The 13,383-nt window shown below is 39.4% G+C and overlaps 1 long non-coding RNA gene across 1 annotated transcript; it reads left to right on the top strand.

The window, feature by feature from the left end:
* Positions 1-7,318: 7,318 nt before the first annotated feature.
* LOC108667560 lies at positions 7,319-10,715 on the top strand. The gene is made up of 3 exons (XR_001930561.2): positions 7,319-7,711; positions 9,228-9,333; positions 10,676-10,715. It is a non-coding gene; the product is annotated as an uncharacterized LOC108667560 (long non-coding RNA).
* The last annotated feature ends 2,668 nt before the right edge of the window (positions 10,716-13,383 follow it).

Raw genomic sequence — 13,383 nt, 5'->3', positions numbered from 1 at the left:
AAACCTTGCTACATGACCAATTCAATTGTCTGGATGTTGGGTGCATGCTGCATATAAGGTACTTGGGCCATTGAGCCCCTTTGCACGGTGCATAGTCTTTCATCAAAAGAGTGACAGAGACCAGGCTGGGCAGTGCACAAGCACTGGAAGCCTCCAAAACCAACTATAAAAAAAACAGGACACAGAGTACTACTGATTGTAGACTAGGTAGTGTGTGCTGCAGTATTTTAATACCAGGAATGTAGCCTGCTGCCTGAACCTGCTTTGATTCACTGCTGAGAGCTAAGTCAAGTCACAGCTGACTAGTGCCGAGTGGAATTCTGGAACTGAATTTGTGAATCGGTATTCAAAGTGGAAAATTAAGCAGAAGCAAGTATGAAGAATCATCATAAAGCGAACTTATTTGTAGGCTGCCAGACTTTCAATTAAATCAATAAATGATTTGAGAGCCATTAGAATTTTTTATTAGGTACTAAAATTGGGTATAGGCCTACCACTAGCATCAAACTTAAATGGGGTGATAAGGGCCAGGCGGGGTAAATCAGGACAGTCCTATCTCCCCTCTCCCGACATAAAAATGTTATAGTAGCAAAACTAGAAATTGTGGTGTAGACATTTTTTCCTATCTATATTATATACCGTCAAACCGGGTAATAAGGCACAGTCCTCTGACTGTCTGACATCTAGCTAATAGAAATGTTGTAGCAGCTAAACTAATTAAAATATTGCAAAAAAAATAGTGGCATAAAGTTCACCATTTTTCCTATCTTTGTAGCATAAGCCATAAGGCAAGTTAAGAAATCATACAATTACCTACTACCTCTAAAAAATCCTTGAAAAAAAGTGAAAAGTGAGAATTTGGAAAAGTACCTCTGCTAAGCTGCTAAGGTCTGTAGCAAAAAAAAAATTCTCTGTATTAAAATATTTTACTTACATAAAAGTTGCACACAAGTGTTAGCTACTGTGTTGGCTTAAAAATGTAATTGACAGAATTAGCGTATCTCATTCCAGAAAAAAATGGCAGCTATTCCTGGATTTCTTACACAATGGGGTAATAAGGGACACTCCTAAAACACATTTATAGTAGAGCCTTGGTTAGCAAAGGCTCCAGTTAAGAAAAAATCAATTAACAACAAAGAATTTTGATTAGATTTACCTCGCTTAGCAAAAAAACTTCACTTGACAAAAAATTAGTGCATCATCACTTATTCATCAGTCATCATAATTTCACAAAACTGTGCATAGAATGTCATAGGGTAAACGCGGCATATTCCGACATCGTGGGTAATTCCGTCACCTCTCTAGTTTTTCCTTTATATTAAGCTTTGTTTTAGTTCCATGCGTTTGTTGATGGTTGAAATGGTGACATCATACATTTGCGCCTCAAACTACTGCCAAAACACTAGGTCTTGGCCATCTAGCAGGAAAATATTGAGATCCAAAGAGAGACAATGCACACTACCCAGTGAGATCATCAAAAAATGTGTCAAATTTGACAGTTGACCTTGCTCTACCAAATAGTGAATAACTGTTTGTATAGGAAGAATATTATGGTTTGAGACTTTTAAATACGTCTGTGAATATATTAGGAATCCTTTAATATTAAGTATACTTGTGTTTGCTGATTTCAAGTGGTAAATAAATTAATAGATGATTAAGTTGAGAAATGGATTTAGACACATGAAAACTAATTCTGTCACAACTTGAATTGGACACACACAGGTCGTTCCAAGCTATGTACTAAAATTAAAATTTGCTTAATTAAAAGCTTAATAGTTGTTAATGAAAAGCGTAATTAAGTAGTGTTTAATATTCATTACTGTTCAAATTCAAAGCTGTGTCGTATTCCAATACAGCTCACACAGCGAACGGAATTCGAACACGTGGATGACAGCATTACGTATCAGTAGAATTTGAAGCGCGGACGGAATACGCCTCACCACGTGCCTAATATTGCCACACACAGTGTCGGAATATAGGGATTTGGTAGGTTTGCATTCTAAAGGCTTTTAAATAAATATGGCAACATTTTGTGACGTTTCATTGTTGCTGGCACGTAGTAAGGTGTTTTGCGAGTCACATAGAGCAAACAGAACTCGAGTAACGCATACGGTTATTTTTTTATAGTTTTTCATTTCTCGATGCATCCTTAATGTGTTGGAATATACCGCATTTACCCTAGATAGAACTGTTCACCAGGCAACATAGAATGAAAAGTAATTAACCTAAACTATGATTTTTTTTCTCAGAAAATACAATGGTTGTCACTAAAATATTCCTTTGTGTTTCAGACTTTCATGTATGTTTTTTTTTAATATTTTTTTGTTATAGTGAATTAACTTGACTCAATTAGAATGGTCCAAAATTACAAGCCATCCTGTAAGCTTACCTACAGATGAAATGCTGCATGACTTCTGACCAGGGTGCAGAGGGTGCAAGCAGCATCGCCAATATATGGGGTTTTAAACCAAAAGCATCCCCAATCATTTTCTAAATGGTTGCCAGGTAATTTTTAATGAAAACCATTTAAGCCGGCTAATGAAAAGCCATTTACAAGCCACGAACTTATTTACAAGGCCGCATGTATGTATTACCCCAAATAACTAATTTTATCCTAAAAACAGTATGATTGTACAGCAACACTAACATTTGTCTTCACTTCAGTGTCATCTGAACATGTGATAATGCAGTCTGACCACTCTGATGCCACTGCAACTACTTGTTGTTTACGTTTCGCAGTATATTTTGGCAGGAACTCTTGCAACTGATTTCTGGACAAGCTTCACTGCATCCTGATCCATCCAATGTATCAGAAACCTTACTTTTTTCTAAATAGTTGGCAAAAGACTGGTGAATAACTTTGGCCAACAACTGGCAAAGTTGGCCAAAGACTGGCGAATGAAGCCTTGGTGACCTTGTTACACAAGGGAGGCCATTAGAGCAAGAAGGAACTGAAAAATTACAGGCCAATTGCTCTTGCTGACACCTGTAGCAAGATTTTCTGTGCAGTTCTGAATGAGCAAATGCAAATGTGTATGGAGCATGAAAGAGTACTTGGTGAGGAGCAGAGCGGCTTCAGGTGTGACAAGAGAGCAGAACACAACATATTTGTTGTGGATGAATTGATTGAAAGAATGAGGAGAGATGGAAGAAGAGTCTATCTGACGTTTTTAGATATAGAAAAAGCATATGATAGAGTTGACAGAAAGTTATTGTGCCCATTACTGGAAAAAATTGGTATGAGTGAAAAGTACATGAGGATAGTTAGAAGTCTGTATGTAAAACCTTGAGGTAAATACAGGCTTGGAGATGCTGACTGGGTAAAGTGCGTGAGGGGTGTCTGACAAGGATGTATCCTGTCACCTCTTCTCTTCAGCCTGTACACTGAAGAGATAGCTGCTAGACTGAGAAGAATGGAAGTGGGAGTGTGTGTTGGAGATGAAAGACTAAAAATGCTATTGTATGCTGATGATTCAGTAATAATGAGTTTAAATGGGGTTGAACTGCAGAGTATGCTTGACTGTGTAACTGAATATGGCAAGGATTTCAATGTGCGCTTTAGCCCAGAGAAGAGTCAAGTGCTAGTTGTGAATGGAGCAGCTGGTGATGTGGACAGAGTGTGGCAGCTGGGAGGAAATGCGATTGGGAGTACAGATACTTGGGAATGAGTGTTGACCAAAAAGGATGTGAGAGAACTAAAGCGCTGAGTCTTAGTGAAGCAAATCAGTGGTTAGGAATACTAGGCAGTGCAGTAAGTGTGAGAGCAAGTAAATATGATGTTCTCAGAGAAGTATGGAAAAGTGTAGCAGTACCTGGGATTATGTATGGAATGGACGTTATTGCATGGAATGATGGGGAACTGGATAAATTGGAGGCTGTACAGAATAGGATAGCTAGACTGGCCCTTGGAGCCCCAAGATGGACTGCAGTGGAGGCTCTAAGAGGAGGGGGTTGAGTACATCTAGAGAGAGAAGAATGAAAGCAACATTGAGGTATAAAGTACGTCTGGAAAGAATGGATGATGCACGCTGGGCACATAAGGTGTACCTGTGGAACTTGAGAGTGAGCAAATGGGAACGTAAGTGTCATGCAATAGTACAAAAGTGTGGACTACATGAGACACGGGCTCGCCCTGGGAATAATAGACCAAGAGAGGAATGGATGATAACAGTACAGGGTGCAACAGGGATCGAATGGGACGTCAAATAATGGAAGAAGGAAATAGAAAAGAGAGTGAAACTGTGGGGTCTGAGAGCTTGGAAGCAAGTAATGGAAAGAAAGGACAGCCTGAAGTTGTACAGTATGAAAGAGGTGCCAAGGTATGAGTACATATATGATGGAAGTAGAGGTGGAGATCTAATGTTCTGTGTGAGAGCAAATACTTTGAGTGTGAATGCATGGACATACAGGTGGAATGAGAGAAGAGAGGATATTTGTTTCATGTGTGACAGAGATGAGAGGAAAACTGTGGAGCATCTGATGATGTAGTGCAATGCATATGAGTGGGAGAGACTGGAAATGAGAGTGATACTGGATGAGAGAGGTGAGGGTGATGGAGTGGTATATGAGAGAACAGGAGATAAATGGATGGCAATGATAGTGGGCTTGTCAATGGGGGTGACAGCCGCTATGACTGAGAGTGGAAAGCGATTTCTGGAGAGTGCATGGAGAGTGAGGGAGAGGAGGAGGCTGGCAAGAGTGGAGGCCGGGGGACAGTAGAGAGCTGCAGTAATAAAGATAGAATAACCAAACCATAATAATTCAATATAAAACAGATTACCTACTTGAAATGAAACTTGATTTTAAAACATGTGAAGCATGCAGACTGTACTCATTCATTAATAACACTAAAAGGACTCTGAAGTTCTCATCTTCCTCTGTAGATGATGTAGATGTAGAATAAATGACATTTTCTGTGATTTTTACTTGTTTTTCCTTTATTGATATATTACCAAATAGACTCCTGCGTCTCAGAATAATTTTCTTGAAATGAACCGGGACAAACGGGACAAGATGAGAAATTACTGGGACAAAAATAATATGTTAGAGGGTAAAGTTTGTCCTGGAATAAACAAATGAATCAGGACAAGACTTGTGTCCTGGACTTTGAAACTGGTGTCCTGGCAATTATGAAACGATATGGGACGGGTAGAAATGAAACGAATATTTACGTAACGAGACGAGACATACCTTGAATATTCAAGACAGAATGAGACGTTCTGAGCAAGCGGATTAAGGAATAACAAGTTGGCTCCTGATTGTTAATGTGCAGTTGCCAGTCATGTGCAGATGTGGCGACATTTGGCTACCAAACAAATTTGGCAGTTAAATTAGTGGGTAGATTTGGCAATGTACGGCTGAATATTGAGTGAATGATGTCAATGTCTAGCCTTGAATCGCGCTTTATGCGAGAATTGTACGAGTTCAGTATATGTTCCATATGAGTTCAGGCAGTAGGCAGCATCACAAGTTCGTGACACATTGTCTATTAGGAATTCAGACAATTAGAAGACTATGGAATGGTTCTCTTTCCTCTGCTGTGCAAGATACCATGAGTCAAAGACAACATTTGAAAACTTTTTAGGAGCTCAAAGCCAGTGAGACTCATGATGAACGAGGTGTAAGCCAGACCAGCAGCCGATGTAAACTATGTGGCAATATTTACAGGCTAATGATGTGAATGCATCCTCTAGAACTTCTACCACTACAAAATGTCACTGTTACACCTCTTATCTCAATATACCCGAGTACAAATGGAAATGAAACCAGCGCAAGGGCTGTCACTAAAGACCCTGTTGCTGGACCATCTAGTGCTCCAACTGATGGACCCTAATTAGCTGAAACTTAATTAAATTATAGACATTGTCATTGAAGATTTATCTTTACTCTTCATCATGAAAAAAAAAATATATATATAATGTGCAGTACAATACAACATTGCAAATTTTCATTATAATTTATATTTGCCTTGTCAAGTATATATATAAGTGCCATGTTAAATTATGATATATAGCAAAAACAATCTTAATTGCCAAGCCCACAATCAGAATTGTCAATGAATATGTCTCAAGTTATTATGCAAGTCTGTAAAGTAAAAACAAAGTCTACATCCCATCATTAAGTGGTACATCTTGTTATTTCCTGTTATATAAGATAAAATTTCGGGAAATTTTAAGCCTCCTATTTTAACCAGGACGTCTTGTCTCAGTATCATCCCAGAATTCCCATGGAGTGCTGAAAATTGTCCCAGTTATTATTGAAAACTGGGACAAAGCTTCTTGTCTTGTCTTGTCTCGAATGGAAAAATTTTTCAAACGCAGGAGTCTATTACCATATCCATACATTACCGAATTGTTGATATTACCATATCCATTTCCATGGACCTGCCATTGAGCATTGACAATGGCCTTATTAACATGGGGGGTGTCCCTTATTACCCCATCTTGCAGAAATGGCCTCCATTTTTTATGAAATATGCAAATTCTGTTAATCACGTTTTTAAGCTAACACCTGTGTGCAACTTTTATGCAAGTAAAATTTATTGATAGGGTGAATATTTTTTTTGCTACAGCCCTTAGCAGAGGTATGTTTCCAAGATCTCACTTTCACCCTTTTTTTCACGGATTTTTAGAGGTAGTAATGTATGATTTCTTAACTTGCTTCATGCTAGATAGGTATTAAAAATGTTGAACTTTATGCCACCATTTTTAGTTTTGCAATATTTTGATTAGTTTTGCTGCTACAACATTTCTATGAACTGTGGGATAACTGTCCCAATTTACCCCACCTGTCCCTTATTACCCCGTTTGACGGTATTTTTTAGATCCTCCAAAAATGATGTAGGTAATTAGTAGTAGAAGGGTCATTCTAAAATGGTACTGCATTGCATTAAGAGTAACCGTCTTGTCAGTGTCTTGTGTAAGGCAGGACTTGAATCTCTATTGCATTTCAAAATAATGATTCATTGTTATTTTTAATTGCCAGGTTTTCTTCTATGAGATATTGTTCAAAAATTTCTGGCTTGATTAAACATTCCCATGATGTTAAAAAATTATACTAAATTTTTCAGGAATACTAGTTAACTGAAATCATTAAAATCTGAGCTTTGAATGTGACTTGATTTTTGGCTGTGGGGCTCAATGTTAACATAATCAGGGCCAAGTAAGGATGTTGATGCTTGTACTCCCAGACTTCTCTCCTGTGCTCTTTTGGCACTAAGGTGAAGGGCAGTGTTGGGACAAGAGATTTAGAGAAGAGCCAAATCCTATGCTGACTGAGTGGTTTTTCCATCATTCACTATTGGCATTGGCAAATTTTGGCTAAAAAGCATAGGCTTAATTGATGTTCACAAAATGAATGTTAATTGCTAATTATTTATTAATAATTTGGACAGTGGTAGGGTTTGCATGGAAAAATTTAGATTATACATACTCATCTAGGAGGAATAACATTTGTGTGGAGGTGGTGCTGGCTGCATGTGAAGCACTTGGACCTAAAACCATTCATCTAATTGTGGCATTCAAACTTATGAATCCTTGTATAGTTGGATCATTTAATACAGACACTTTCCTGTTACAGGCATACAAAATGTGAAAGTAAATGTCCAGGTTGAATGCTATGAGACTGATTCTGTGAATCATGTGAATAACTGCCTGGAGTTTTCAGCACTCACGCATCACGCCACTTTCTCATCAGTGCATCATCAGCATGGGTATGTTGCTGGATTAGCCCTGTACCTTCTGACACTCTTTTTACATCACTTTTCGATAAAAATAAATGTGATGACACCTACTCTCTCCAGAGACTGAGGGTAAATCAGTCTCTGATGCCAGTAACTCTTCTTACCAACCTTGATTGGGAGAAAATAGATGTCAACCCAGTGAGTGCCGGCAGTGGCTCTAGTTATTAGGCATTCAGATTAAAATAACATTGGATACTTTAACACCAGGTTCAAAGGATGGAGTGATGTAAATTTTTATTTTTGTATGAGGCTAATGCACCCAAACTCAGATACATTTGTGGTTGATATATACTATCATGTTTTGATAGATTTCATGCAGTTCAGAAAACTGGAGAGTTTCATTGATTTTTATGAATGCTGTGTATGTTTGCTGCTATTCAATTCTTCTGCAACTCATTTTTTGTGCACTTACTTGATCAGTTTTTGTGTACTATGTCTTATTATGTTCTCTAAATTATACTATGGATGTTAACTTTTCAATTCAAGTGTTGTATATTTTAAAGCTTGTAATTTTGCAATGTTCTTACTGGATCACAGTTGTCATAATTGGTATTGAGGAAGTCAAGTATTTTTAAATAGGTTATTTAGAGCAAAACTAAGCCTTTAATATCTGCTTTTTAACACGTTTTTCTTAGCTTAGCTTCGCGTTTGTTTGTTTGTTTATTTGTTTGTTTGTTGTTAACATTGACAACGAAAATTAGCCCACTTCTGATTGCTCTAGAAATCTGAAATTCGGCATGCAGGCTATTTTCGCCTAACAATTTCAGATTCAATCATAAAAACTGGCAATTAGAGACCTAAATTAGCTTAATTGAGTAAAGTATATATAAATAGTATATATATAGTATGACGTGCGGGCGCTGACGTTATAGACTACGTTTTTCTTAGCTTAGCTTCGCGTTTGTTTGTTTGTTGTTAAAATTGACAACAAAAATTAGCCCACTTCTGATTGCTCTAGAGATCTGAAATTCGGCATGCAGGCTATTTTCGCCTAACAATTTCAGATAAAATCATAAAAACTTGCAATTAGAGACCTAAATTAGCTTAATCGAGTAAAGTATATATATATAGTATATATATAGTATGGCGTGCGGGCGCTGACGTTATAGACAAGCAGGCGCTTACGCTGCGTATCATCGATACGTACGTCAAGTCATGCTTTTTAGTCCGTGCAGCAACGGACTAAAAAGGAGAAAATAAAATACTTAAAAATTATTTTTTAAAAACACGTTTTTCTTTTGGACTAAAAAGTAGAAAATAAATTATGGCTCGCCCCAAAAACGTGGCTTGGGCTCTACATTCACCATTAAATTTCCAAAATTCGTGTGTTGTGTGCTTTTCGCTTTAATCATAAATCTGCCCGACACGTTTTTTGGGGCGAGCCATAATTTATTTTCTACTTTTTAGTCCAAAAGAAAAACGTGTTTTTTAAAAAAGAATTTTTAAGTATTTTATTCTTGACTAACTTTGCCTCGTCTCTGTGCAGAGCACTGCCGTGGAGATGCTCTCTGTGGTACTTCCTTGGGCTCTCTCTGCCTTCATCTTGCCTCCCCTGGACAATGAGACTAGCGTGATTGGCTTCAACAAGCCCGGTGAGCTTTGGCTGGTAGGACCTGGTCAGTTGAGCTCAATCAATGTCTGACCCTAAGCTTGAAATATGTTACTGGGGTGAGCTGATGTCAGGTGTGCTGCTGTCAGGTGTGCTGCTGTCAGGGGTGCTGCTGTCAGGCGTGCTGCTGTCAGGTGAGCTGATGTCAGGTGTGCTGCTGTCAGGTGTGCTGCTGTCAGGGGTGCTGCTGTCAGGCGTGCTGCTGTCAGGTGAGCTGATGTCAGGTGAGCTGATGTCAGGTGTTCTGCTGTCAGGTGTGCTGCTGTCAGGCGTGCTGCTGTCAGGCGTGCTGCTGTCAGGCGTGCTGCTGTCAGGTGTGCTGCTGTCAGGTGTGCTGCTGTCAGGTGTGCTGATGTCAGGTGTGCTGATGTCAGGTGTGCTGCTGTCAGGCGTGCTGCTGGATCGGTTGCTACACTCAAAATAATCAATTAGATTTTGTACAAATAGCGATGGATTTCTTGTCCTTGTGTGATCCACACTTGCCTAGTTTGAGTCTATCAGTGCTACGTCCCATTTCTGCTCGTACTCCAGGTAAGAAAGTGAGTTTCTATTTGGACACTTTAACCCATTCGTTTTTTCTAAGAGTAGAGCTGACACTTTTCCTGCATTGAAATCAATGAAGCAGTTTGAAAGAGAATCTCTAGTGGAAACGAATGGAGGAAGAGAGGTGAAGCAGACAAAGTAATAATAGAAGTCGTCTGGTGTGATGAAAAGTATTGTAGTGAAGAAGTCGGGAGGAATGTAACAGATTATGCCAGTGACAGAAGCAGAAGCATCTTAGATGAAGTTAAGAGTAGTTAAGAAGTTAGTAGAGAGAAAGTAGGACCGGCATTGAAGTTTCATGGATTATTTGTTATACTGGATCAATCACATGTTGGTTGAAGCAAAATGTCATTAATGTAGATATTGTTCAAAGCTGCAATGATTAAAGTTGTGGTTTCTGCCCGATTCAAATAACTTTGGTAACATTTTAGGGGTAAAATTAACAACTGCAATACAATAGTTTTATATTTCATCTAATTTATGTACAAAATTTAGTAGAGCCTTGATGCTTTTCTAAAATTTTTCTTAGCTTAATTATGGAATATATGGTAGATTTTGTTAGCATGTTCGACATTTTTACGATATCAAGAATTTGTTCTTTCCTCATGAATAGGTCAGTATTTTTTACAAATTTTCATATTCAATTCGTAACTATCTATTGAAATCATTTATCTTGAAGCATTTTATGCCAATGATTGTATTAGTTATCTTGTTATTGGTCATAGAAATTTTAATATGCATTGATTCTACATGAAAGGTTTTGTTTTTAATCGTTCCACCAGCCCGACCATGAAATAAGCGTTGGCCAGACCGCGGGTGAAGGGGAGCTGGCTCTGCTTCACCCCACCCTGGCTCTACTCCAGCCCGGGGTGAAGAGGCTGGCTCTGCTCCAAGGGAGCCCGGGGTGAAAAAGCTGGCTCTGCTCCATGTCAATTAGGGGGGAAGAGGCTGGCTCTGCTCCAGGGCAGCCCGGGGGTGAAAGGGCGCTTCCTCTTCTCCACGGCAGCCCAGGAGTGTAGGGGCGCTGGCTCTGCTCCATGGCAGCCAAGAAGTGAAGGGGCTGGCTCTGCTCCACGGCAGCCAAGGAGCGAAGGGGCTGGCTCTGCTCCACGGCAGCAAAGGAGTGAAGGGGCTGGCTCTGCTCCACGGCAGCCAAGGAATGAAGGGGCGCTGGCTCTGCTCCACGGCAGCCAAGGAGTGAAGGGGTTGGCTCTACTCCACGGCAGTTAAGGAGTGAAGGGACGCTGGCCCTTGTTCGCACAGCTCGATATTTCCATGGGCCAAGGAGAAAATTAAAGGCTAGGCAGCACGTCGAGTTGGAGTGGAAGGGGCAGTAAGATGATCAGAGCTTGTGTAGCCAAGCTAAAAATATTCCAGATGGAAAATTAAAGGAAAAGTAAATTGAAAATTAATACATTGTATTAATACCCTTGTTATTGGTGCGTTATGACTTATTTTAGTCGAGTTAATGCGACAGATGCAAGCAGGTAGTGTTATTTTGGCCATAGATGTTGAGAACTATTCACAGTTTCGGAAGAGTTGGAAGCTTTGTATAGATAGTCGTAACCAGTTATCCACTTGACGATGTTAAGCATAGAGCCTTCATGACCAGAAAAAATTGTCCTTAAGTTCAGATGCTATGAACGTTTGTGTTCACATTACATCACTTGAACATAAGGCCTGCACGTCATCCGCTGCGGAGGCAATTTCATCGCTCATTTATCATTGTGTTAACTGTTAACCAAGTACATGCTAATTATACTTCAACCTGCGCACATATTTTAATCCGCCATGTGTAGAGATTTGTTTGGTTGCAAAATGATTACCATTTTTTCATTTGTCATACGAGGGTGCTTATGACAGAAAATTATTCGACATTAACAATGTTGATCCCTACGAAGTGCCGGCAAAGCAGTGGTGTGCCGACTTTGCAATCCTGCCTCCCGTTTCACATGGTGATTTACTGAACTATTTTGCGTTTGGTTTCAGCCAATACAGCTTGCAAGAATTCAAGGCATACAAGACGCGTGACGAGTAATTTGTAGATGAATGGGTGCAGGAGATATACACCCACACACCAGCCAACTGCAACAACACTGTCATTGCTGCCAAGGTGAGGACAATGGATCATGAGAATTAATGACAATGTAATATGGTGTGCAAATATTTTTACTTATGTAGCTTGTCTACTGGCAAGTAAGAGATTTTGCCTCAGGAAAATATATAGTATCGTATATCACAAATATTACAGTAACGGGCATAACTTTCTGCTTTCTGTTGATGCACTCAGTGTGGTTGAATGAAAAGCTGTTGAAACCTTGGGTCATTGCTGATGCTGATGGCAGGCACCAGCATATCAGCTCACTACGACTGTGTGGCAGGGGTAGGGGAGACTTGTACACATGTTGGAGCGGTATTATTCAAAGTCGATGCCATTGTAAGATGCAGAGAGAAAACAACAGTCACAGGTCACTTGTCGACGTCTTGTAGTAACGCCGAGAACTTCGCTGCCTTGGCCTTCCTTCACGGCTGGTAAACTGAAGAAACGCATTCCATTGTTCAGTTTTCTGTTTAAATAGTCGTGAGAATGACTGGTACATCCAACAACGGCGCAGTAGCGTACCATCTTCAAGCAAAAACTTCAAAAAGAGATAAGTGCAGTAGATTGAACACGTATGCGAAAGTTAGACCATGCAACAAATATGGCGGCCGATCCCACAATGCATTTCGCGACGTCATCCTTGCGAGCCCGAAATAACCATTCCACACTCGGCAATAGCATTAAGCATTCGCTAATAGTGCTTAAAGCAGCAATTACAGCGCACAGTTTATGAGGTTTAACGCTTATATCTCATAAAATATTCAACCCAGACAGTGCGGTGTGATGAAATAAGGTGAATCAATGCACTTATTTCATGTATATCACCACTCCACACTCAAAAATAACATTCGTGCAGAAGCCTGTCAAATATCTTTGTCAGAAGTATTTTTTATTAACCATAGTGTTCCCTGTATTATGACGAATCTGTCGTTATTACTTTCACTAGCTGTTTCAATGTGTATTGAATTTCTTTGCGACGTTTGAGGTCACAAAAGAAATCTCTGCTATAAAAAGGGCAAAATTGCGATGCATCTTAATAGTAAACCTCACTATGATGATGTCAAACTTTTTAATTTATAAACGTTTATATGCTAAAAAAATTACTGTATAGTATGGTTGAAAGCTGGAACAAGTCGTTTAAGAAAGGGCTGTAATTTTTTCAACTGATTGCATCACTGTAGCATGTCCCACGTTTAACTCAGCCTGCTTCAAATGCAAAAAAAAGTATCAAGCTACGAAATTGATGTGGTAGTTACATGGAATATGGCGGCAGATATACACCATTACACTGTGACTGTCACACACCGGCTTCCAGAATGATCACCAGCGTCATCAGCGTGATCAACAGCGTTGAGATATTAAAATGGACAAAGCGTGGGGCGATCCATC

This window comes from Hyalella azteca, unplaced genomic scaffold, assembly GCF_000764305.2.
Source record: "Hyalella azteca isolate HAZT.00-mixed unplaced genomic scaffold, Hazt_2.0.2 contig14887, whole genome shotgun sequence".
NCBI lineage: Eukaryota > Metazoa > Arthropoda > Malacostraca > Amphipoda > Hyalellidae > Hyalella > Hyalella azteca.
The sequence above is the reverse complement of the archived record's forward strand: the minus strand, read 5'-3'. Positions and strand labels throughout refer to the sequence as shown.